At 44.1% G+C, this 24,826-nt stretch overlaps 1 pseudogene; it reads right to left on the bottom strand.

The window, feature by feature from the left end:
- Window positions 1-387: 387 nt before the first annotated feature.
- Window positions 388-1,328, bottom strand: LOC119940037 (annotated as a pseudogene).
- Window positions 1,329-24,826: the final 23,498 nt, after the last annotated feature.

Genomic DNA, 24,826 nt, shown 5'->3' with positions numbered 1-24,826 from the left:
GCATTCCAGGCCAGGGGGATTTCGTGGGCCGGGGGTCGATGGCAGGACAGGCAAGAACGAGGCACGATGAGGAGATTAGCAGCAGAGGAGTGTGGGTGCGGGCTGGGCTGTAGAAGGAGAGAAGGGAAGTGAGGTAGGAGGGGGCGAGGTGATAGGGAGCCTTGAAGCCGAGGGTGAGGACTTTCTGCCTGATAAGAGCACAACCCTCACATTAAAACAGGATAGATATAAAATGCAAAAATCCTGTTTACTGTTATGAACTGACTGGTATGAATAAATACCACTCTAGTGTGTGATTCTTGACATTTAAAATCAATCAGTGGTATATATTGAACACATACGTTTTGCAGAGCACTGTCCTAAACACTTGGGAGAGTAATGTCAGAATTAGCCAACTAATTCCCATAGGACATCTTTCACATCTTTGTTCCTCAGACTATAGATCATTGGGTTCAGCATTGAAATCAATATCATATAACACACGGACACCAGTTTTTACTGATCCATTGAGAAGCTGGAACTAGGTAGAAGATAAATGAACATTGTAGTATCATAGAATAAAGTGACCATCATTAGATGAGAGGCACATGTGTAGAAGGCTTTTTGCCTTCCTCCAGAGGACTGTATTGTACGAATAGCCAGCAGGATGTACACATACGATATTAGTGTTGTTAGAACTGTAACCAGCATAATGATGGCTACAGAAGCAGCAGTAAGGAATTCGGCAAGCCTGGGGTCTGAACAGGACAGCTTCAACAATGGGGGGAGGTCACAGTAGAAGTGATTAATTTCAGGAGGTCCACAGAAGGTTAAACTAAATGCATTAGCTGTGTGGACCACAGTATCCAGGCAGCTCGCCATGTAGTAAGCAGTAACCAGTAAATCACACAGTCTCTGAGGCAAGCAGAGTACGTATAAGAGGGGTTTACAGATTGCTACCCCATAGCAGTCATATGCCATCACTGATCATACGCCAATACTGTCAGAAGACAATACTCCATTGTCCCAAATGTAGCTACAGCAGAGAGCTGGACCACACATCCTGGGTAAGAAATGGTTTTCTTGTCCACTAAGAAATTTGCCAGCATTTTAGGGGTGATGGACAATGAATAACCTAAGTCAGAAAAAGACAGATGTCTAAGGAAAAAGTACATGGGTGTGTGAAGTTGCATACTTACCCTAATGACTAAAATGATGAGCAGATTTCCCAGAAGAGTGACCACATAGATGAGGAGGAACAGCATGAAAAGGGGGATCTGTAACTGTGGATCACTCTTTAATCCAGACAGAATGAACTCACTCAGAGCAGTGTGATTTCTGTTGGCCATTTACTGTCCTGTTACGTGGGAAAAAAATGAACTACATCATCAGCCTTGCAGTGCTTGGACTCCCATAGTAGAATTTCTGTTGAAACCAAAGATTGGAAAAACTTGAGAACATGAAGAACTTTTTAAGACCTCTTTCCCTGGAAATCTCTTCCCCATCATATTGGCCAGATCACATATGCCTCTATCTTAAGAGCCCTTCTGAAATTATACCTCATACATAAAGGTTTATTCAAAAGATCTTTCTCATCAGTTTGTCATCTACCCATATAATGATGATGTTAATGATAATAAAAATGAGAATAAGAATGTTAAGCACTTGCTATGTTCCTAGCAATGTGCCATGCTCCTGGATAGATAAAAGACAAGCAGAAGGAACTAGTTCCTGTTCCACATCGGGCTCATAATCTATGATTGCCCCAACTACCACTTCAAGACTTTTGCAGCAATCAATTACCCATAATACTTGTTATATATTTTACATACAAAATTAGGTAAGCACTAATTTTAGGTAGGCACTAACCATTATCCACTTTTCTAAATCCTATTCATCTATCTTCCCTTCTACATTATAAGCTCCTATTGGATGGATGACACAACTACTAATTCTATTATACTAGACTCAGTGCTTAGTATAGAGTGTTGCACAAAATAGGTCCTCAGTACACTCAGTTGACTGACTGACTTTCAACCACTGCCTGAAGATGATAGCCACTAAGTCACTGGTCTGAGTTTCAGGCCTTCAGCTCTCCCATTGAGCCAGGACTTACTGAATGGTTCCCTCTCACAGTAATTCTTAGTTCACTTAAAGAACATTTCTTCCAAAGCACCAATACACACTACTCCTACTCTCTACTTTCCTGCAGAGCCAACTCATCCTCATTGCTGGCCCTCTCCATCATTTACTTCATTTCCTTCATCTTTATGATTTCATTTCTCCCCATTACACATATTACCTGTAGCAGCTCCTCCACCAAATTCTCAAATACACTTCAATGGGGAATTTCTCTGTCATACTCATAAAATTATTTTGTTTCAATTTTGTCTCCATCTCCCATTTTTCTTCATTATAGACCTCCATTTAAAAGTCAGAATCTCTTCTCTGTCTCCTAAACATTCCACTTCTTTGAAAGCTTTCTTCTTTGTTCGAAAAGTTTAGTAGCTAATGAAGGTAGACTATTTCCAAATATTAAGGATGATGTGAAGTCTAGAAATCAAATGGAACAGAAAATTAACCTGAAAATCTTCTCTTGAAGAAGACCATTTTCCATTGTACCCATGTTAACAAACTCAGAAATTCCTTCCTTAAAGTATAAAAACAAGCAGCAGTCTACACTTTTCAACAACTACATCTTTGAATATTTTCCTCCAGATGATTTTCTAAATAGTTATAACGATCAATCCATTAAGAAAAATCTTGATGCACCATCACTACCAAAACTGAACGAAAGGAAAATGATTTCCTCCTAAACTGAGCTTGGCACATTTATGAGCTATTTCAGTGAAAGAACGCGTGGGAAGACCATGATTATTTTAGGAAAACTTTTACTATGATATAAATTACACAGTAGCAGAATAGAATATCATCTGTAAAAGGCTTTGCCTTATAATTTAGTGCCTATCTTAATTTAAATTATACACTTTTCTGATCGAAATTAAAAATCCTAATAGTGATGAATGCAGTCAGAGAAGCCTGTAGCCAATAGACACAGAGGAAAAAACATCTAACTGATTTGTAAATGAATCTAGAAGATTAGATCAACAGTAATCTTTTGCAAACTCAGTTCTCCTTTTCTTTGATGAGAAGGTTTTTGGGACAACATCTATACCTGTGGAAGTGTCTGGAAAAAGCTAACACTTCTTAACCATTAACAGGAATGGACACTGTTAGCTGCTTATACCTTCTTGGCTGGGACCAACTCTATTGTATTGCACTGTCCCTAGAGCTTAGTTCAATGCCCTACAAACAATAAGCATACCATAAATGCCAATGATTGATTGACTGAGGAGGTGGAAGGACAAGTCACTGAGTTTTTCCCAGATGAAGAGGGGAAAGGGACCTTTATCCTCCTCAAGTCAAAGCAGCCCTGGGCCTAAGAATGAGCCTACCCTTTCGCCCCTATTCCTGCACCCTGACAGCATAAACTCCAGAAGAGCTGATCCCTTAGGATTTACATAATCTCATCCTAATTTCCAGATAGGGAGGCAGAGGAAGAGAAGGCTGAAGGAGAGTCAACTTCACAAAATTCAACATTTTTCAAGAATAAAATTCCAAGAGTTCGATGACAAGATGTTGAATATGAAAAGACTTATCACTTAAGGCTCAGAAAGCATTGCACTAGGTAGCAGAGGAATGTTTATATTCGAATTAGTGGTGTTTGGGGATTGAGACCTTCAATTCCTCTGGGTCACCTGTGAAACTTCAAGAAGTGAAAAACACTATTTAATTGCTCTGTAGATCACCCAGGGGCTGAGAATAATCACCTGCAGAATCTCGCAATTTCTCCACAATCTCAAGGGATAGGGTCTTTTTTGCTAAAAAGGAGTTTCTGTATTAAACAAAGAAATCTGAATTACTCCTCAGATAAATCTCACACAGCGTGGAGTGGAGTTGCCAAGGTTTCTTAATCAACCACCTCAAAATGATGTGAGCTCAAATTAGGACAGGGACTGTGTCCATCCTGATATGCTTCTATCCACCCCAGCACTTGGAACAGTTCCTGGCACATAGTAAGCACTTTAACAAATACCATAATAATTATTATTTATCATCTATCTAAACAAAGTAGCATGGCCCTAGTGGATAGAGAATAGCCAAATCAGAAAGATTTGGGTTCTAATCCCTACTCCACTACTTACCGGTTGTGTGATCTTGGTCAAGTCACTTAAATGTATGTGCCTCAGTTTCCTTATCTGTAAAATGGGGATTAAGATTGTAAGCACCATATGAGACAATGGACTGCGTTCAAATTGATTAGCTTTTATCAAAACCAGAGGTTAGTACAGTATCTGGCACATAGTAGACACTTAACAAATACCATAAAAAGAAGAACAAAAAAGAGCTAATTTCTAGGTTCTAAATTTTCTCAGTTAAAAGCCCCTTATGGTAATTTGTTACAAATTTTGGGAAACACCTTCAATAAGCTAAACAACCATTTAGAGCAGTACCAGTAATGATTAGGAAGCAAAGACTTTGGGAGTCAATGGTATTTATTCTGTGCTTTCTGTGTTCAGAGCATTGTATTAAACACTTCGGAGAGAATAAGACAGTCAAGTTTGCAGACACAGTCCCTGCCTCACGGAGCTTAAATCGGATCACTTCCTCACAGCAGAAAGAGTGTTCTGACTTCTGTAACCCAAAAGGAGGAAAGGAGATTGTGTTCCTTACTCAATCTATCAAGTTTTAATTAACACCAACAGTGCGGAGATCATTGTAATAAGTGCTTATAATAAAGAGTTACTAGACATCATCTCTGACCTTAAAGAGCATATAATCTAGGGAAAGAGACATTCATTCAATTGTATTCATTGAGTGCTTACTGTGTGCAGAGCACTGTTCTAAGCGCTTAATATTTCTTAAGCGCTTTCTATGTGTGAAGCAGTGTTCTAAGTGCTGGGTGGGGTACAAGGTGATCAGGTTGTCCCACATGGGGCTCACAGTCTTAATCCCCATTTTACAAATGAGGTAATTGAGGCACAGAGAAGTTAAGTGACTTACCCAAAGGCACACAGCTGACAAGTGCTGGAGCCGGGATTAGAACCCAAGACCTCTGACTTCCAAGCCCATGCTCTTTCCACAGACACCAAGATAATTTGCAGGTAGGAGGAAAGAGGAAAGTGAGTTCCTTAAAAGTTCTTAGGAGTTGGGCATGCATTCAAGTACTTCATGTGGTTTAGAGAACATGTTTTCTAACTCTGTTGTATTGTTCTCCCCCAAGTGCTTAATACAGTGCTGTGCATACAGACAATTCTCTGCATACAGTACAGTGCTCAGTAAAGTCAATTAAACAATTGACTGATTGATTTAGAGTATATAAATGCAAGGTTGGTGCAAAGGGCTGAGAAAGCAGTTGTGGGCATAACACCGGTGGTGTGGGAGGTAAATTAATCAGGGAAGACTTCCTGGAGGAGATGAGAAAGAGGGGAGTTCCAGGAAGAAGGAAGGACATAGGCAAACTTCAGAGGGAGGGAGGGATGGGACAAGACACAGTATGTAGGTTAGCTTGAGAATTATCCTCCTGGTAATGATTTTATGATTGACAGGAATTGTGCATATTCTGAAACATAGGAGAAATCTGCAATGAAATCTATGTATTTCACATGAAATGATGTCTCCTTAAGATTTATGTATACTGTGCATATAGGTAAAGAAGTTCCGTCACTTAGGATCATTTCAATCTAGTTTCTTAGGCCACAAAATAAAGGGATTGGAAAATTGAATCAAGACCAAGCCTCCTCTGCCTTCAACAACCAATATACTGGTTTTTGAAGCAGTGTGGCTCAAGAGAAGCAGCGTGGCTCAGTGGAAAGAGCCCGGGCTTTGGAGTCAGTGATCATGGGTTCAAATCCCGGCTCCGCCGATTGTCAGCTGTGTGACTTTGGGCAAGTCACATAACTTCTCTGTTCCCTCATCTGTAAAATGGGGATTAAGATTGTGAGCCCCACGTGGGACAACCTGATCACCGTATATCCCCCCAGCGCTTAGAACAGTACTTTGCACATAGTAAGCGCTTAACAAATACCATTATCATTATTATTTTTACTGGGAATCTACATAAGACAAAATCAATCAATCAATCAATCGTATTTATTGAGCACTTACTGTGTGCAGAGCACTGTACTAAGCGCTTGGGAAGTACAAGTTGCGTTATATAGAGACAGTCCTTACCCAACAGTGGGCTCACAGTCTAGAAGGGGGAGACAGAGAACAAAACCAAACATATTAACAAAATAAAATAAATAGAATAGATATGTACTAGTAAAATGAAAAACAAATTGGAAATGTCAAACAATACTTTATTGATCATTAAAACTGTGGAATTTGTTAGGTACTTATGGTGTGCCAAACATTGTACTAAGCCCCAAGGGGAGATACAGGATAGTGACAGTCCAAGTAGGAGGGAGTAAGATTTAATCCCTAGTTCTACAGATGTAATACCTGAGGTACAGAGAAGTTAAGTAATCATTCAGCAGACAAGTCAGGGATACAAGATTAGAAGCAATGTCCTCTGATGCTCAGGCCCATGTTCTTTCCACTAAACCATGCTGCTTTTCACTGCTCTGTGCCAAGCACTATCCTAAGCATTTGGGAGAGGATAGTAGAAGTGATAGAAATTATACTTGTTTTCAAGGAACTTATAGAATCCTCTTGTTTTTTTACTACAGTTTACAAAATCACCTCATTTTCCAGCCAACCAAAGAGAAGTCTGCTTCGTCCCCATCCAAGGACTGAAAAGCTTTAGAATGTGATCACTCAAGCAGGGTCTTTCTAGAAGTTTGCCTTTTCATATATGATGGAGGAGTCTGCTTGACTGAAAGTCACTGCCTAGGGGTCCTAGGGACCACTGTGTTGCTTTTGCACCTCAACTGCCTTTTTGCCTAGAGGTTAGGAGTGGACGCCAGGCCCCCTACAAGAGACAGAGTTAGGGGAGAGTCCTGGAGGCTGCAAACATCTTGAATGTCATCTGTCAATTGCATTCATTCATTCAGTCATATTTAATGTGCACGTTGTAGAGAACACTGAACTAAGTCCTTGGTAAAATACAATACAATAAACAGTGTCATTCCCTGCCCACAAGGAGCTCACAGTGTACAGTGGGGAAGAGAGACATAAATGCAAGTAAATAAAATTACAGATATGTACATAAGTGCTGTAGGGCTGGGAGGGAGGGAATCAAAGGGATAAATCAAGTTACAGATATGTACATATGTGCTTTGAGGCCGGGAATGAGAAAGAGCAAAGGGAACAAGTCAGAACAAGGCAGAAGGGAGTGGGAGATGAGGAAAACGAGGCTTAGTCTCGGAGCAGATGTACCTTCAATGTGGCTTTGAAATGGGGGAGAGTTGTTGCCTGTCGGATTAGAGGAGGGAGGGCAACCAGGCCAGAGGCAAGACTTGGGCTAGGGGTTGGCAGTGAGACAGATGAGATCGAGGCACAGTGAGAAGGTTAGCACTAGAGGAGTGAGGTGTGAGGGCTGGGTTGTAGAAGGAGAGAAGGGAGGTGAGATAGGATGGGACAAGTCAATCAAGTGAAGATGCTTACATCAAGACTTGTGGTCTATGACTGGAGTAATATTTACTGAATTGGCATTGGCAAATCCCTCTTAGATAGGTTTGACATTAAAGGAAAGTACAGATTACCACCAGAAAAATCCTTTAAAAAATTGAATTGGCAAATTAATTTAAACAATTAGTGAATCTATTTTTAAATAGACTGGCTTTTGTCACTTTTATGTAAATATTTTTGTGTCTGTTTTTCTTGAGTCTCTTACACAGAAATTTGAAAAAATTATAGGAGGTAAACAAACTATGAGTGTGTGTGGCAAGAAGCAGCTTGCCTTAGTGGAGAGATCATACACCATGGGTCGATTAACCCTGTACCCTAGTAGTGCTTTGAGATAGCAGAGTGAATCGTCTAAGTCCTGAAATGATTTAACAGTAAAAGTAGGTTTTTGTCTCCCAGGATCCCCTTGGCTGAGCAAGGGAGATAACTTACTCACCTAGTAGTCTCAGCAACAACACTCCCAATATTCCTGTGACTATGGGTGGGAGAAGCAGACTTCTGTAAAGTAACATAAATAATGCCATCTTTAAATTTGAACAGAAGGATCTGGGGAGGTTATGGAAGAGTTTCCTTCTCTCCCCTCTTTACACCCCACCCCCCCCCTCACCCCCCACTTTGGTAAGCACCTTAATGGGAGAGATCATATCTATTAATTTTACTGAAGTCTCTGAAGGGTTTAGTTCAGGGCTCGACCCCAATAAGTGCTCAGTATATATTAGCGATTGACTAATTAGGCCTGGGAGTCAGAAGGACCTTTGTTCTTAACCTATCTCCACCACTTGTCTACTATGTGACCTTGGGCAAGTTACTTAACTTCTCTGTGACTCAGTTACCTCATCCGTAAAATGGGAGTTAAGACTGAGAGCCTCTTATGGGACATGGACTATGTCCAGCCTTGTATCTACCCCGGTGTTTATTACTGGAACATAGTAAGTGCTTAAAAAAAATCAGTACTAACCAATTTTGCTCTGAGAAAAACAAGAATAGATATTAGATATCACTTTGTTTTCTAGGACTGTAAGCTCACTGTGGGTAGGGAATGTGTCTACCAACTCTGTTGTATTGTACTTTCCCAAGCGCTTAATACAGTGCTCTGAACATAGTAAGGGCTCAGTAAATGATATTGATTTCCATTTATTAAACTTGCACTAGCTGCAACACAATACAAATCATTATCAGATTCATTTTCTTCCCATTAGAGCCATAGATTAAAATAATTGCATCAGTTGGGAAAAGGAGGATTTTTGAAAACTTCCATGGCCCCAATTCCATAGACATCATACACCATGGGTCGATTAACCCTGTACCCTAGTAGTGCTTTGAGATAGCAGAGTGAATCGTCTAAGTCCTGAAATGATTTAACAGTAAAAGTAGGTTTTTGTCTCCCAGGATCCCCTTGGCTGAGCAAGGGAGATAACTTACTCACCTAGTAGTCTCAGCAACAACACTCCCAATACTCCTGTGACTATGGGTGGGAGAAGCAGACTTCTGTAAAGTAACATAAATAATGCCATCTTTAAATTTGAACAGAAGGATCTGGGGAGGTTATGGAAGAGTTTCCTTCTCTCCCCTCTTTACACCCCACCCCCCCCCCCCACCCCCCACTTTGGTAAGCACCTTAATGGGAGAGATCATATCTATTAATTTTACTGAAGTCTCTGAAGGGCTTAGTTCAGGGCTCGACCCCAATAAGTGCTCAGTATATATTAGCGATTGATTCTTTACTCAGCTGCAATAAAAGTGCAAGAACCCAATCTCCAAAGCTGGAGGCAGTGAAGGGGGAGGAGCCCAGATTTGGCACATCTGGAATTGACGTTTCAGAGGACTAGCAGTGTTAGTGAGTTTCTTTTAAAGTTTGTTAAGGGCTTAATTGTGCCAGGTGCTGAAGTGGATACAAGTTAATTAGGTTGGGCATGGTCCCAGCCTTTTACCCTTGAACTGCTGAGACATTTTCTTTAGTGGTGTCTCCTGATTGGTCTTTCTCCATCATAATCCACCCCAGCATAAACCTTGGATCAGTCAATCAATCAATCATATTTATTGATCGCTTACTGTGTGCAGAGCACTGTACTAAGCGCTTGGGAAGTACAAGTTGGCAATATATAGAGACAGTCCCTACCCAACAGTGGGCTCGCAGTCTAGAAAGGGGAGACAGAGAACAAAACCAAACATATTAACAAAATAAAATAGACTAGATATGTACAAGTAAAATAAATAAATAAATAAATAGAGTAATAAATATGTACAAACATATATACATATATACAGGTGCTGTGGGGAAGGGAAGGAGGTAAGGCGGGGGCGATGGAGAGGGGGACGAGGGGGAGAGGATAGAATAGAGACCTTAAAAACCTAAACACACCAAGGGTGATCTCTCCAACACCAGGCCTAATTAATTCTACTCTTCACAACTAGAAGTGGGGGAGAAGTGGTATGATGGGTCATGGGTTCATGGGAAAATGGATGACTCTGTTGTGGAACAGAAGGGTTGATGCATAGCCGCCTCTGGTAAGGAAGTTGGCATTCTTAAGATAACCCATCTGTCAATAAGAAAAGGCAGTAAGATGCATAGACAATAGTGCCTTACCACAGGAGCCCCCCGAGAAATAGGTGAAATTAACTCCCTCAAATTGGCTCATGAACTCACCATGAGGACCATACATGCACAAATGTTGGCCCCAGAGTTGGTGGCTACAGAGAGCTGATGACATCTATGAACTGCTTGTCCATTCTGCCTTCCCCTTAGTAAGAGTTCTGGAACAGTTACTCCACTTTCCCAGCACTCTGATCTCAGGAACACTGTACATGCTTCGAATCTTAGGGTTTTTTATGGCATTTATTAAGCGCTTACTATGTGCAAAGCACTGTTATAAGCACTGGGGAGGTTACAAGCTGATCAGGTTGTCCCACGGTGGGCTCACAGTCTTAATCCCCATTTTACAGATGAGGGAACTGAGGCCCAGAAAAGTGAAGTGACTTGCTCAATGTAACACAGCTGACAATTGCCAGAGATGGGATATGAACCCATGACCTCTGATTCCAAAGCCCGTGCTCTTTCCACTGAGCCACACTACTTCTCTGGTTACTGGGAGACTCTACTCCCAGTTTGACCCACAATGGGGATGATACCTTCTAATGGGTAAGAAACTTCAGGGAAGCAACTAATGTAATTACATTTCTAATGTAAATGTACATTACTAATGTAATTTACATTTCTAATGTAAATGGGTAAGAAACTTCAGGGAAGCAACTTCCCCAACACTTGTCCCATTTATTCTACTGGATCTAGTCATTTGTGTGTTCACCTGGGAAAGCAGATGATTTAGTCTCCTTTACTTCAGGTGGGTCTTTTCCTGGCCTTGCTTGAATTTCAGTGCCCAAACCAGAGCCAGAAAAGGGAGATAAAGGGATGTTTGGAAACCATTTCTGTCTCAGAGGAAGAATAAAGGGTTCTGTTCTGCCCTTACCAGTGGGATTCAGTTTAGAGATTGAGGTCCCTGGACCTTGAAATAGAATGGGTTCTGAAGGTTTGGACCTTTATTATCATCACTCAGCTCAAGATCAATCAATCACTCAATCAATCGTATTTATTGAGCGCTTACTGTGTGCAGAGCACTGTACTAAGCGCTTGGGAAGTACAAATTAAGATTCTCAAGATCCCTTGAGAATCCAGTGTGATTCCATATTCCCAAAGGGGAAAGGTTATTTCCAGAAATACAATGGCCTGGTGGCTCTCCTTGTCCAATCTGAATCCCCAAACCCATGGAACCACAGCCTAAATAGCCCTGCCCGGACCCATTAACCAAGAGGTCTATTAGACCTGCAATCAATGATCTAGTCTGGTTCCAACAATAACTCAGAAAACTCAATGAAATCGGATGCAATCATTCGGAACAAGAATTTCCCTTAAGCATTTTCAATAAGATGATATCATGTTGCAAGGGTAATCCATATGCTCCCTTGAATTAACTTTTACCACCCCAAGAACCATTCAAGACATTCTGTGGAATCATCTTCTGTACAGTGCTCTGCACACAGTAAGTGCTCAATAAATACCATCGATGGTGTTGGCTTTTTTCTGTCATAAATATTACAATGTAGCAATTAAAAAGCATTTTTGTTAGCCCATCGAAAATATTTTCATATTTGGCCTTTTTATGTCTAGCCTTGTATCTATCTCAATGCTTAAAATAGTGTTTGGCACATAGTAAGTGCTCAACAAACTCGAAGACTGAGCTCCTTGTCTTCCCTCCCAAACCTTGTCCTCTCCCTGACTTTCCCATCTCTGTTGACGGCACTACCATCCTTCCCGTCTCACAAGCCCGCAACCTTGGTGTCATCCTCGACTCCGCTCTCTCATTCACCCCTCACATCCAAGCCGTCACCAAAACCTGCCGGTCTCAGCTCCGCAACATTGCCAAGATCCGCCCTTTCCTCTCCATCCAAACCGCTACCCTGCTAATTCAAGCTCTCATCCTATCCCGTCTGGACTACTGCACTAGCCTTCTCTCTGATCTCCCATCCTCGTGTCTCTCTCCACTTCAATCCATACTTCATGCTGCTGCCCGGATTATCTTTGTCCAGAAACGCTCTGGACATATCACTCCCCTCCTCAAAAACCTCCAATGGCTACCGATCAATCTGCGCATCAGGCAGAAACTCCTCACCCTGGGCTTCAAGGCTCTCCATCACCTCGCCCCCTCCTACCTCACCTCCCTTCTCTCCTTCTACTGCCCAGCCCGCACCCTCCGCTCCTCCACCACTAATCTCCTCACTGTACCTCGCTCTCGCCTGTCCCGCCATCGACCCCCGGCCCACGTCATCCCCCGGGCCTGGAATGCCCTCCCTCTGCCCATCCGCCAAGCTAGCTCTCTTCCTCCCTTCAAGGCCCTGCTGAGAGCTCACCTCCTCCAGGAGGCCTTCCCAGATTGAGCCCCTTCTTTCCTCTCCCCCTCGTCCCCCTCTCCATCCCCCCTGCCTTACCGCCTTCCCCTCCCCACAGCACCTGTATATATGTATATATGGTTGTACATATTTATTACTCTGTTTATTTATTTATTTATTTATTTTACTTGTACATTTCTATCCTACTTATCTTATTTTGTTGGTATGTTTGGTTCTGTTCTCTGTCTCCCCCTTTTAGACTGTGAGCCCACTATCGGGTAGGGACTGTCTCTATGTGATGCCAATTTGTACTTTCCAAGCGCTTAGTACAGTGCTCTGCACATAGTAAGCGCTCAATAAATACGATTGATTGATTGATTGATTGATTAACAAGTGCAACAGTTACTATTAGTTGCATTATTTGTTAAATGATACCTGAAAATTACTGTTTTTCTCAACAAAGCTTATTCACCAATGGCAGTATGATCATAGATATAATAAGCTATTATCTATAAGATTATTTTCAATTCTATTAACAAATGAATATACCTAAGGGAAGAACAAAAAAATTACTTCATTGCTTATGAAAGTGAGTTTGATTTAAGAATCTTCATGCCATGTATAGTTTTAGCTGAATTCAATCAATATAAGACTGCTAACCTCAGGGTTAAAATTGACGAAGAAGTAGAGTCAACGTTTAGTCTCTAAAACATGTCTTCTGGCACAATGTTCTCCTCAAGACCTCTTTCACCTCACTGTTCTGTAGGCTGTAGATCAGGAGAGTCCACAGGGAGTCAGGAGAATATGTGAGAGCATCAGCAGTTTCTTGCTTTTCACTGAATAGCCAGTTTTGGGCCACAAATAAGTTAAAATAGCTGCACTGTAGAACAGAGTGACCACAGTGAGATGGGAGGGGCAAGTAAAAAGGCTTTCTTCCTTCCATCAGCAGAAGACAGCTTCAGGATGGTGGAAATGATATGGATATAGGAGAAAAGAATGAGAAGGAATGGGCCCATAATGACCAAAATGGTACCCATTAGTGCATAGAGATTTAACAGATAAGTATCTGCACACACCAGCTCTAACACCGGAGGGGTGTCACAGAATAAATGATCGATACCATTAGGTCTCCAGAAGGGAAAATTAAATATCCATATAATTTGTATTATTGCTACTATCAGTCCCAAGCACCAGGAACCACCAGCCAGGTAGATAAACAAGCATTGGTTCATAAGTATGGGGTGGTGCAGTGGATTACAGACAGACAGATAGTGGTCATTAGACATTGCACCAACAGAAAACATTCACCAGCCCCAAAGACAAGAAAGAAGAACCTTTGGGCAAAGCACCCATCAAAGGAAATACTCTTATTCTCAGTCGAGAGAATGACAAGGATTTTAGGGACTGTGATGGTATTAAAGCACATTAATGGGAAGGACAAATTCCTTAGAACAAGGTGCATTGATGTTTGAAGAATGTGATCCACTGTGGTGACCAGAATAATGAGGATATTTCCCATTAGCATTATCAGGTAAATTATTAAGAATAACATAAATAATAGAAGATGCATTTCCGGAAGTTTAAAACATCCTAAGAAAAGAAACTCAGTCGCCAAGGAGTGATTTTCTCTTCCCATTTCTGCCGCAGGCTGTTGGTAGAGCATGAAGAAGAATTTGGTGTCTTCTTTTAAAATATTTTCAGTGAATCATCTTCTTTATATCGAGTTTTGTTTCTCCTCAGAGCTTCTGAAATGCCAAGACTAGTGGTGTCCCACTTCTATTTGAGTGGTGCATATTACCCCCATCCCAGTTCTCCTTTCCCATCGCCACCCCCCTTTCCACTCTCCCCGCCCAGGCCCCTGCCAACTCATCCCAATCCAAACCCTCCCCACCCCTTGCACCCTTCCGCCTCCCTCCCCTCCCTCGACAGTTGCTGCCAAGTGTGGCCTCTGGAACCCCCGCTCCGTTTTAAGTAAGATCCCTTTCATCCTGGACCTATTCCTTTCCAGCTCTCTACTCCTCCTCGCCCTAACTGAAACATGGCTGTCTCCAGACGACACGGTCTCTTCTGCTGCTCTCTGCAGTGCAGGCCTCTTCTTCTCCCACTCCCCCAGACTCACCGGAAAAGGAGGAGGTGTCGGTTTCCTTCTCGCCCCCCAATGTCGCTTTCGCACTATCCCTCCTCCCCCTTCCCTTTCCTTCCCTTTCTTTGAAGCCCACATTATTTGCCTCCACCACCCCCTCCAGATTCTTGTAGCCATCATCCACCGCCCTCCCGGCCCCACTTTCAACTTCTTTAGCGACTTTGACCCATTCCTCACCTTCCTTCTCTCCTTCTCCATGCCCACTCTGATCCTCGGAGACTTCAACATCCACATGGATATCCCTGATGACTCCTCTGCCACCCGCCTTCTATCTCTCCTCGACGCTGCCAACCTCTTCCTCCACCCCACCTCACCCACTCACCAACTTGGTCATACCCTCGACCTCATCATCTCCTATCGCTGCACTGTGTCCACCGTCACCAACTCTGAAATCCTTCTCTCTGATCATAATCTTCTCACCTGCATCCTCACTCACACTCCTTTCCCCTGTAAATCCATATTACTCCCTCACAGAGATCTCCGCTCTCTTGACCCCATCCATCTTTCAGAGCGCCTCACACCCCACCTTGCCGCCCTCTCCTCTCTACCCAGTCTTGATGATCAGATTACTGCTCTCAACTCTACCCTTTCTACTCAGCTAGACTCACTCGCTCCCCTTTCCCTCTGACGCTCTCGTACCACTAACCCACAGCCCTGGATCACAGCCACTGTCCGCCTCCTTCGATCTTATGCTCGAGCTGCTCAACACTGCTGGCGAAAGTCTAAACACCATGCCAACCTCGCACACTACAAGTTTATCCTTTCCTGCCTTAACTCAGCCCTCTCCTCTGCCAGACAAAACTATTTCTCCTCCCTTATTGACACCCATGCCCATCGCCTCCGCCAGCTCTTTTGTACATTCAACTCCCTTCTCAGGCCCCCGATTCCTCCCCCTCCTCCTTCCCTCAACCCCAACGAATTGGCCTCCTACTTCATTGACAAAATTAAATCCATCAGGTCCGACCTCCCCAAAGTCTCTTCCCCCCCTTCTCCAACCCCCCTGCTCTCAACACTCTCTGCTACTCTCCCATCCTTCCCAGCAATATCCTCAGAGGAGCTCTCCTCCCTCCTCTCAAGTGCTACTCCGGCCACCTGTGCTTCTGACCCCATTCCCTCTCATCTCATGAAACCTCTTGCTCCATCCCTTCTCCCCTCCTTAACTTCCATCTTCAACCACTCACTCTCCACTGGTTCCTTCCCCTCTGCCTTCAAACATGCCCATGTCTCTCCCATCCTAAAAAAATCTTCTCTTGACCCCACGTCACCTTCTAGTTATCGCCCCATATCCCTCCTACCATTCCTTTCCAAACTCCTTGAACGAGTTGTCTACACACACTGCCTCGAATTCCTCCACAACAACACTCTCCTCGACCCCCTCCAGTCTGGCTTCTGTCCCCTACATTCCATGGAAACAGCCCTCTCAAAGGTCACCAATAACCTCCTGCTTGCAATATCCAATGGCTCATACTCTATACTAATTCTCCTCGACCTCTCAGCTGCCTTCGACACTGTGGACCACCCCCTCCTACTCAACACGCTATCTGACCTTGGCTTCACAGCCTCTGTCCTCTCCTGGTTCTCCTCTTATCTCTCCGGTCATTCATTCTCAGTCTCTTCCGCAGGCTCCTCCTCCTCCTCCCATCCCCTTACTGTGGGGGTTCCCCAAGGTTCAGTGCTTGGTCCCCTTCTGTTCTCGATCTACACGCACTCCCTTGGTGACCTCATTCGCTCCCACGGCTTCAACTATCATCATCATCATCATCAATCTTATTTATTGAGCGCTTACTATGTGCAGAGACCTGTACTAAGCGCTTGGGAAGTACAAATTGGCAACATATAGAGACAGTCCCTACCCAACAGTGGGCTCACAATCTAAAAGGGGGAGACAGAGAACAAAACCAAACATACTAACAAAATAAAATAAAGAGAATAGATATGTACAAATAAAATAAATAAATAAATAAGTAGAGTAAAAAAATATGTACAAACATATATACATATATACAGGTGCTGTGGGGAAGGGAAGGAGGTAAGATGGGGGGGGATGGAGAGGGGGGACGAGGGGGAGAGGAAGGAAGGGGCTCAGTCTGGGAAGGCCTCCTGGAGGAGGTGAGCTCTCAGCAGGGCCTTGAAGGGAGGAACAGAGCTAGCTTGGCAGATGGGCAGAGGGAGGGCATTCCAGGCCCGGGGGATGACGTGGGCCGGGGGTCGATGGCGCGACAGGCGAGAGCGAGGTACGGTGAGGAGATCAGCCGTGGAGGAGCAGAGGGTACGGACTGGGCTGTAGAAGGAGAGAAGGGAGGTGAGGTAGGAGGGGGCGAGGTGAAGGAGAGCCTTGAAGCCCAGGGTTAGGAGTTTCTGCCTGATGCGCAGATTGATTGGTAGCCACTGGAGATTTTTGAGGAGCGGAGTGATATGCCCAGAGCATTTCTGGACAAAGACGATCCGGGCAGCAGCATGAAGTATGGATTGAAGTGGAGAGAGACACGAGGAAGGGAGATCAGAGAGAAGGCTGATGCAGTAGTCCAGACGGGATAGGTTGAGAGCTGGAATGAGCAGGGTAGCGGTTGGGATGGAGAGGAAAGGGCGGATCTTGGCAATGTGGTGGAGCTGAGACCGGCAGGTTTTGGTGACGGCTTGGATGTGAGGGGTGAATGAGAGAGCGGAGTCGAGGATGACACCAAGGTTGCGGGCTTGTGAGACGGGAAGGATGGTAGTGCCGTCAACAGAGATGGGAAAGTCAGGGAGAGGGCAAGGTTTGGGAGTGAAGACAAGGAGTTCAGTCTTCGACATGTTGAGCTTTAGGTGGCGGGCGGACATCCAAATGGAGATGTCCTGAAGGCAGGAGGAGATGCGAGCCTGGAGAGAAGGGGAGAGAGCAGGGGCAGAGATGTAGATCTGGGTGTCATCAGTGTAGAGATGATAGTTGAAGCCGTGGGAGCGAATGAGGTCACCAAGGGAGTGCGTGTAGATCGAGAACAGAAGGGGACCAAGCACTGAACCTTGGGGGGACCCCCACAATAAGAGAATGGGAGGGGGAGGAGGAGCCTGTAAATGAGACTGAGAAAGAACGACCGGAGAGGTAAGAGGAGAACCAGGAGAGGACGGAATCTGTGAAGCCAAGGTCAGATAACGTGTTGAGAAGAAGGGGGAGGTCCACAGTGTCAAAGGCAGCTGAGAGGTCGAGGAGGATTAGGACAGAGTAGGAGCCGTTGGATTTGGCAAGCAGGAGGTCATTGGTGACCTTTGAGAGGGCCGTTTCCGTGGAATGTAGGGGACGGAAGCCAGACTGGAGGGGGTCGAGGAGAGCGTTGTTGTTGAGGAATTCTAGGCAGTGAGTGTAGACAACTCGTTCAAGGAGTTTGGAAAGGAATGGTAGGAGGGATATGGGACGATAACTAGAAGGTGAGGTGGGGTCAAGAGAGGGTTTTTTTAGGATGGGAGAGACATGGGCATGTTTGAAGGCAGAGGGGAAGGAACCAGTGGAGAGTGAGCGGTTGAAGATGGAAGTTAAGGAGGGGAGAAGGGATGGAGCGAGAAATTTCATGAGATGAGATGGAATGGGGTCAGAAGCACAGGTGGCCGGAGTAGCACTTGAGAGGAGGGAGGAGAGCTCCTCTCAGGACACTGCTGGGAAGGATGGGAGAGTAGCAGAGAGTATTGAGAGCCGAGGGGATGGAGAAAGGGGGGAAGAGACTTTGGGGAGGTCGGACCTGATGGATTTAATTTTGTTAATGAAGTAGGAGGCCAGATCGTTGGGGGTGAGGGAAGGAGGAGGGGGAGGAACCGGGGGCCTTAGAAGGGAGTTGAGTGTACGGAAGAGCTGGCGGGGGTGATGGGCATGGGTGTCAATAAGGGAGGAGAAATAGTTTTGTCTGGCAGAGGAGAGGGCCGAGTTAAAACAGGAAAGGATAAACTTGAAGTGAACGAGGTTGGCATGGTGTTTAGACTTTCGCCAGCAGCGTTCGGCAGCTCGAGCATAAGAGCGATGGAGGCGGACAGTGGCAGTGATCCAGGGCTGTGGGTTAGTGGTGCGAGAGCGGCAAAGGGAAAGGGGAGCGAGTGAGTTTAGCTGAGTAGAAAGGGTAGAGTTGAGAGCAGTAATCTGATCATCAAGACTGGGTAGACAGGAGAGGGCGGTGAGGTGGGGTGTGAGGCGCTCCGAAAGGTGGGTGGGATCCAGAGAGCAGAGATCTCTGTGAGGGAGTAATACGGATTTACAGGGGAAAGGAGTGTGAGTGAGGAGGTAGGTGAGAAGATTATGATCAGAGAGAGGGATTTCAGAGTTGGTGAGGGTGGACACAGTGCAGCGTAGGAGATGATGAGGTCGAGGGTATGACCAAGTTGGTGAGTGGGTGAGGTGGGGTGGAGGAAGAGGTTGGCAGCGTCAAGGAGAGATAGAAGGCGGGAGGCAGAGGAGTAGTTAGGGATATCCATGTGGATATTGAAGTCTCCGAGGATCAGAGTGGGCATGGAGAAGGAGAGAAGGAAGGTGAGGAACGGGTCAAAGTTGTTAAAGAAGTTGGAAGTGGGGCCGGGAGGGCGGTAGATGACCGCTACAAGAATCTGGAGGGGGTGGTAGAGGCGAATAATGTGGGCCTCAAAGGAAGGGAAGGAAAGGGAAGGGGGAGGAGGGATCATCTCTACGCTGATGACACCCAGATCTACATCTCTGCCCCTGCTCTCTCCCCCTCTCTCCAGGCTCGTATCTCCTCCTGCCTTCAGGACATCTCCATCTGGATGTCTTCCCGCCACCTAAAGCTCAACATGTCGAAGACTGAACTCCTTGTTTTCCTTCCCAAACCTTGTCCTCTCCCTGACTTTCCCATCTCTGTTGACGACACTACCATCCTTCCCGTCTCACAAGCCCGCAACCTTGGTGTCATCCTCGACTCCACTCTCTCGTTCACCCCTCACATCCAAGCCATCACCAAAACCTTCCGGTCTCAGCTCCGCAACATTGCCAAGATCCCCCCTTTCCTCTCCATCCACACCGCTACCATTCTCGTTCAAGCTCTCATCCTATCCCGTCTGGACTACTCCATCAGCCTTCTCTCTGATCTCCCATCCTCGTGTCGCTCTCCACTTCAATCCACACTTCATGTTGCTGCCCGGATTGTCTTTGTCCAGAAACACTCTGGGCATGTTACTCCCCTCCTCAAAAATCTCCAGTGGCTACCAATCCATCTGCGCATCAGACAGAAACTCCTCACCCTGGGCTTCAAGGCTCTCCATCACCTCGCCCCCTCCTACCTCACCTCCCTTCTCTCCTTCTACAGCCCACCCCACACCCTCCGCTCCTCTGCTGCTAATCTCCTCACCGTACCTCGTTCTCACCTGTCCCGCCATCGACCCCCGGCCCACGTCATCCCCCGGACCTGGAATGCCCTCCCTCTGCCCATCCGCCAAGCTAGCTCTCTTCCTCCCTTCATGGCCCTGCTGAGAGCTCACCTCCTCCAGGAGGCCTTCCCAGACTGAGCCCCTTCCTTCCTTTCCCCCTCGTACCCCTTTCCATCCCCCCATCTTACCTCCTTCCCTTCCCCACTGCACCTGTATATACGTATATATGTTTGTACATATTTGTTACTCTATTTATTTATTTATTTTACTTGTACATATCTATTCTCTTTATTTTATTTTGTTAATATGTTTGGTTTTGTTCTCTGTCTCCCCCTTTTAGACTGTGAGCCCACTGTTGGGTAGGAACTGTCTCTATATGTGCCAACTTGTACTTCCCAAGCGCATAGTAAAGTGCTCTGCACACAGCACTCAATAAATACGATTGATGATGATGATTACCTCCTGGGTCTGATGATAGAAAGACCCAACGCTGTACATTTACTTCTAAGCAATGAGAACTGTCAATGCAGTTTCCCCAAGATAGAGAGACTGCCTGAGTTGCAAGCCTGGGTTCGAAATAAGGAAACCAATACAACACCTGAAAGGAACAGAAGTTCGTTCAGAATACTACCTGATCCCAGCTTCAACTTATTTATTGTATTAACCAAAATGGAAGAGCCAGATTCTCCTCCCTAGCAAAGGAGAATTAACTGCAGCAACTCCTTGAAGGAGCTAGCAATATAGGTTGCACAGTGCCCCCTATCAACAGCCTCAGTTTACCAATATTATTCAACAATCTTAAAATCCCCATAAGCTTCACTCTACTGCTTTTGATTGGACATTATGATTCTACTAACTATATTCTACTAACTACATGTACTACTAGTTGTAATAACTAGTAAAAAGCTTTCTTATGGATCTGGATGAACATCCATAGTAAACAGAGAAATGCCCTTAAGTAAAATTAAACTCATTCAGTAAACAAAACCCACATAGGAACCTGCCCGATTCATAAGTAATGAAATTAGCATTCATGGTCATACTGGAACAGTACTGAGTGCTTAGAACAGTGCTTGGCACATGGCACTCCATCACTATTATTACTACATAATTTTGTAGTGAAAGGGAGGAGAATAGCATTTTCCGGGGTTTTGGGGTTCTTTTTTTTTCATTTTCAGTTGTGCATATTTAGGGACAAACAGATAATCAACAGAGTGACAGGATAAAAGAAACCAAATTCAATCATTTATTCAATCTTATTTATTGAGCACATACTGTGTTTCGAGCACTGTACTAAGTGCTTGGAAAGTACAATTCGACAACTGATAGAGACAATCCCTACCCAACAACAGGCTGAAAAAGTTAAATCTTGTTAATGGCCCACCTCCAATATATAACTTAAGCAGTAGGAGGAACTGAGTCCACTGGACCTTAGTGCTAAAAGGGACTTACTGTGTACCTAGAATATCCCTTCGATTTGAGAAAAAAAATGGAAAAATAAACCTTTCCAGACAGAAGAGGATTTGTCTTCCCTGTAAAGAGGCAATTCCACCACCGCCCTTATTAATGCATTTCAACATATTAAACCCCCCACTATGAGAATATTCTTCATTTTGTCTCACCCAATATATCATTTGGCAATTATTTCATACCCATCTCTTGTTCCTGATACATTCTTTGAAGGGGCATCTCATTCTTAACTTCTCTGACCTAATTCCTCCAGCCTTGACTGTCAGTTTAAGATGATAAAGAGTCTCCTAATCCAACCACCCATCTCAGGATGCTGGGATTTTCAACACTAAAATGTGTGCTGGGACTCACTGGGGTATTGCTCCAGGACCTATGGGGAGAGGATAGCTGCGATGACTCTAAACTGGCCAATGGTTGGCTATCACCTGAAGGAATCAATCAAAAGTGATACAGAGGAAGCTCCACTTTTCAATCTCTTCCCCTGCTGTCCAGTATCTTGGTAATGGGAGAGGTCCTGTTTTTTCAGCATTCCAGTTCTCTTCTCAGTACAAATCTGGCCCCATTTTCAGAGGTTTCATGTCATGGTTAAGCGCTTAGTACAGCGCTCTAAACATAGTAAGTGCTCAATAAATATGATTGAATGAATGAATGATTCAACAGGATAATAATAATGATGATGATGATGGCATTTATTAAGCACTTACCATGTGCAAAGCACTGTTCTAAGTACTGGGGAGGTTACAAGGTGATCAGGTTGTTCCACTGGGGGCTCAGTCTTAATCCCCCTTTTACAGATGAGGTAACCGAGGCATAGAGAAGTGAAATGACTTGCCCAAAGTCACACAGCTGAAAAGTGGAAGAGCCGGGATTAGAACCCATTACCTCTGACTCCTGAGCCCGGGATCTTTCCACTGAGCCACGCTGCTTCTGGGACCAGGTCCCTAGGAATGATTTCAATATTAACCAGCTCGTTAAATTGCAAAGAAAGCATTCAGTGATTTCATATGGTTGCATAGCTCCCTAAGAGTTCATCAGTTTAGTGCAGGTTTCTCCTTGATTCCTTTATTCTGATTCATTCTCTACCTGGAAACAACCTCTGGTAGTTACAGGAATGAGATTTCTCCTTTCCTCCAGGAAATATGAATCTGAAAAATATCCTGTATTGTTCCTACTTGGATAGAGAGGGGGAAGGACTGCTCTCACCCCTTTAATCCTCCCTTCTGCATTGTATAATGAATTATTTCGTTTCCAATACAGGCAAACTCCTAGATGTTTGTCCTACAAGAAAATCCCCTTCTAGGAGTTCCAGGATAAATCCACACATGACCTCCTCCACATATTCAGTGAGAAACCCAACTCCACTTTCAAAACACCCAATGCCCCTCCATACTTATACAAACTTCCAGACACACACCCCTGCCTATGAACACATAATAAAAAAGAGGAAAAAAGTATTAAATTAACAGTGGAGTGCACAATGAGAATAGTATTACTTAGGATGAAGATCCAGGACAAGTCAGTATTAAAAGGACAGCTGACTCCTTAAACAAAAGGATGCAGGTAACACTGTGACATGGAAAAAGAAATAAAACTGGAAAACTAGAAGTAGATATGAGGAATTGAAAATGGGCATGGAGCGAAGTTTAGAAAAGAGAGATTTGGAAATGGAGAGGAAAATAAAGCAGGAAGGAAAAAATGAAAAGAAAGTGAAAAGTGGGGATTTTGGTGAAATATAGAATCTGTAGGTTGGTGGTAAGAGTGAAGCCAGAGCGTCCCTGGACCAGGGCAGACATGATCTTCACAGCACATCGAATTCAAAAGTTCAGGGAGTAGCATCAATAATGATATTCCATTTCAGCAGCTTCAAAAGTGTATTTTACATCAATAATGGGTTTCAGTAATTACTAAGTCAATTTTAAGATTACTCAATGATGGAATGGATGGTGTTTTAAGAGTTGAAGATCTACTATCTCATTAATACCTACCTACCATAAGGATAAATAGTTGATCCAGGCCTGCTGAACTTAACCTACCTAACCATTTGGGGATGCAACAGTCACCTCCTCCAGGAGGCCTTCCCAGACTGAGCCCCCTCCTTCCTCTCCCCCCTTCCCCCTCCCCATCCCCCCGCCTTACCTCCTTCCCCTCCCCACAGCACCTTATATATGTATATATGTTTGTACATATTTATTACTCTATTTATTTTATTTGTACATATTTATTCTATTTATTTTATTTTGTTAATATGTTTTGTTTTGTTCTCTGTCTCTCCCTTCTAGACTGTGAGCCCATTGTTGGGTAGGGACCATCTCTATATGTTGCCAACTGGTACTTCCCAAGCACTTAGTACAGTGCTCTGCACACAGTAAGCGCTCAATAATTATGATTGAATGAATGAATGAATGAATCGATCATTAGTGTTTACTGGGCAGCTCCTGTGTGCACACCACTATAGTAAAGGCCTTGGGAGTGTGACCAAGACAATGCACCATTTTGATAGATGATCTGGGCAGCTGAGTAAAATATGGTCTGGAAAACAAAGAAACTGGAGGAGGGAGATCAGCAGAGAGGTTGGCATAATAAATAGTCAAGTCAGGATATGACAGGAGATGGGTGAGCATGGTAGCTGTGTGACTGGAAATAGTAATAATAATAATAATAATGATTGTGGTGTTTGTTAAGTGATTACTATGTGCCAAGCATTGTGCTGAGCACTGGGGTCAATACAATTCAATTTTATCTATCCTACATGGGACTTAGAGTGTAAGAGGGAGGGAGAACCGGTATTTTATCCCCATTTTACAAATAAGGTTATTGAGGTTCAGGAAAGGTGAGTGATTTGCCCGAGGTCACACAGCAGGCAAGTGGCAGAGCTGAGATTAGATTCCAAGTCCTCTGCCTTCCAGGCCCTTGCTCTTTCCTCTGGATCATGCTGCTTCCCAAGGAAAGGAAAGGATGGATTCTGAAAACTGTATGGGGGAAAACTGACAAAATTTGGTAATGAACTTTGCATGGAGTTTGAAAAAGAAAAAGAAGATAAGGATAAAGCCAATGATACTGGTGATAGGGGAGGATCATAGCAGTGTCAACTGTGATGGAAAATTTAAACATAGGAGAGCATTTGGTAAAGTATATCATAAGGCATCTGGTTTTTGGTTTTAGAATACATTTTTGATCTTCCAGAAGGGGACAATATTCTTGAATGTCTCTGGAAGAGAATCTTTCGCATGCTATCGTTATTCATCAATGAAAATGGAATAGTACACTTTATTTGGCCCCTGGTCATTCAGGTGATCATTACTCAGATACCAATGGCTAATGTATTGATGTCTGTCAACACCCTTCTAGATTGTGAGCTCACTGTGGGCAGGTATTGCCAAT

This window comes from Tachyglossus aculeatus, chromosome 18 (assembly GCF_015852505.1).
Source record: "Tachyglossus aculeatus isolate mTacAcu1 chromosome 18, mTacAcu1.pri, whole genome shotgun sequence".
NCBI lineage: Eukaryota > Metazoa > Chordata > Mammalia > Monotremata > Tachyglossidae > Tachyglossus > Tachyglossus aculeatus.
This window is presented reverse-complemented; position numbering and strand designations above follow the sequence as displayed.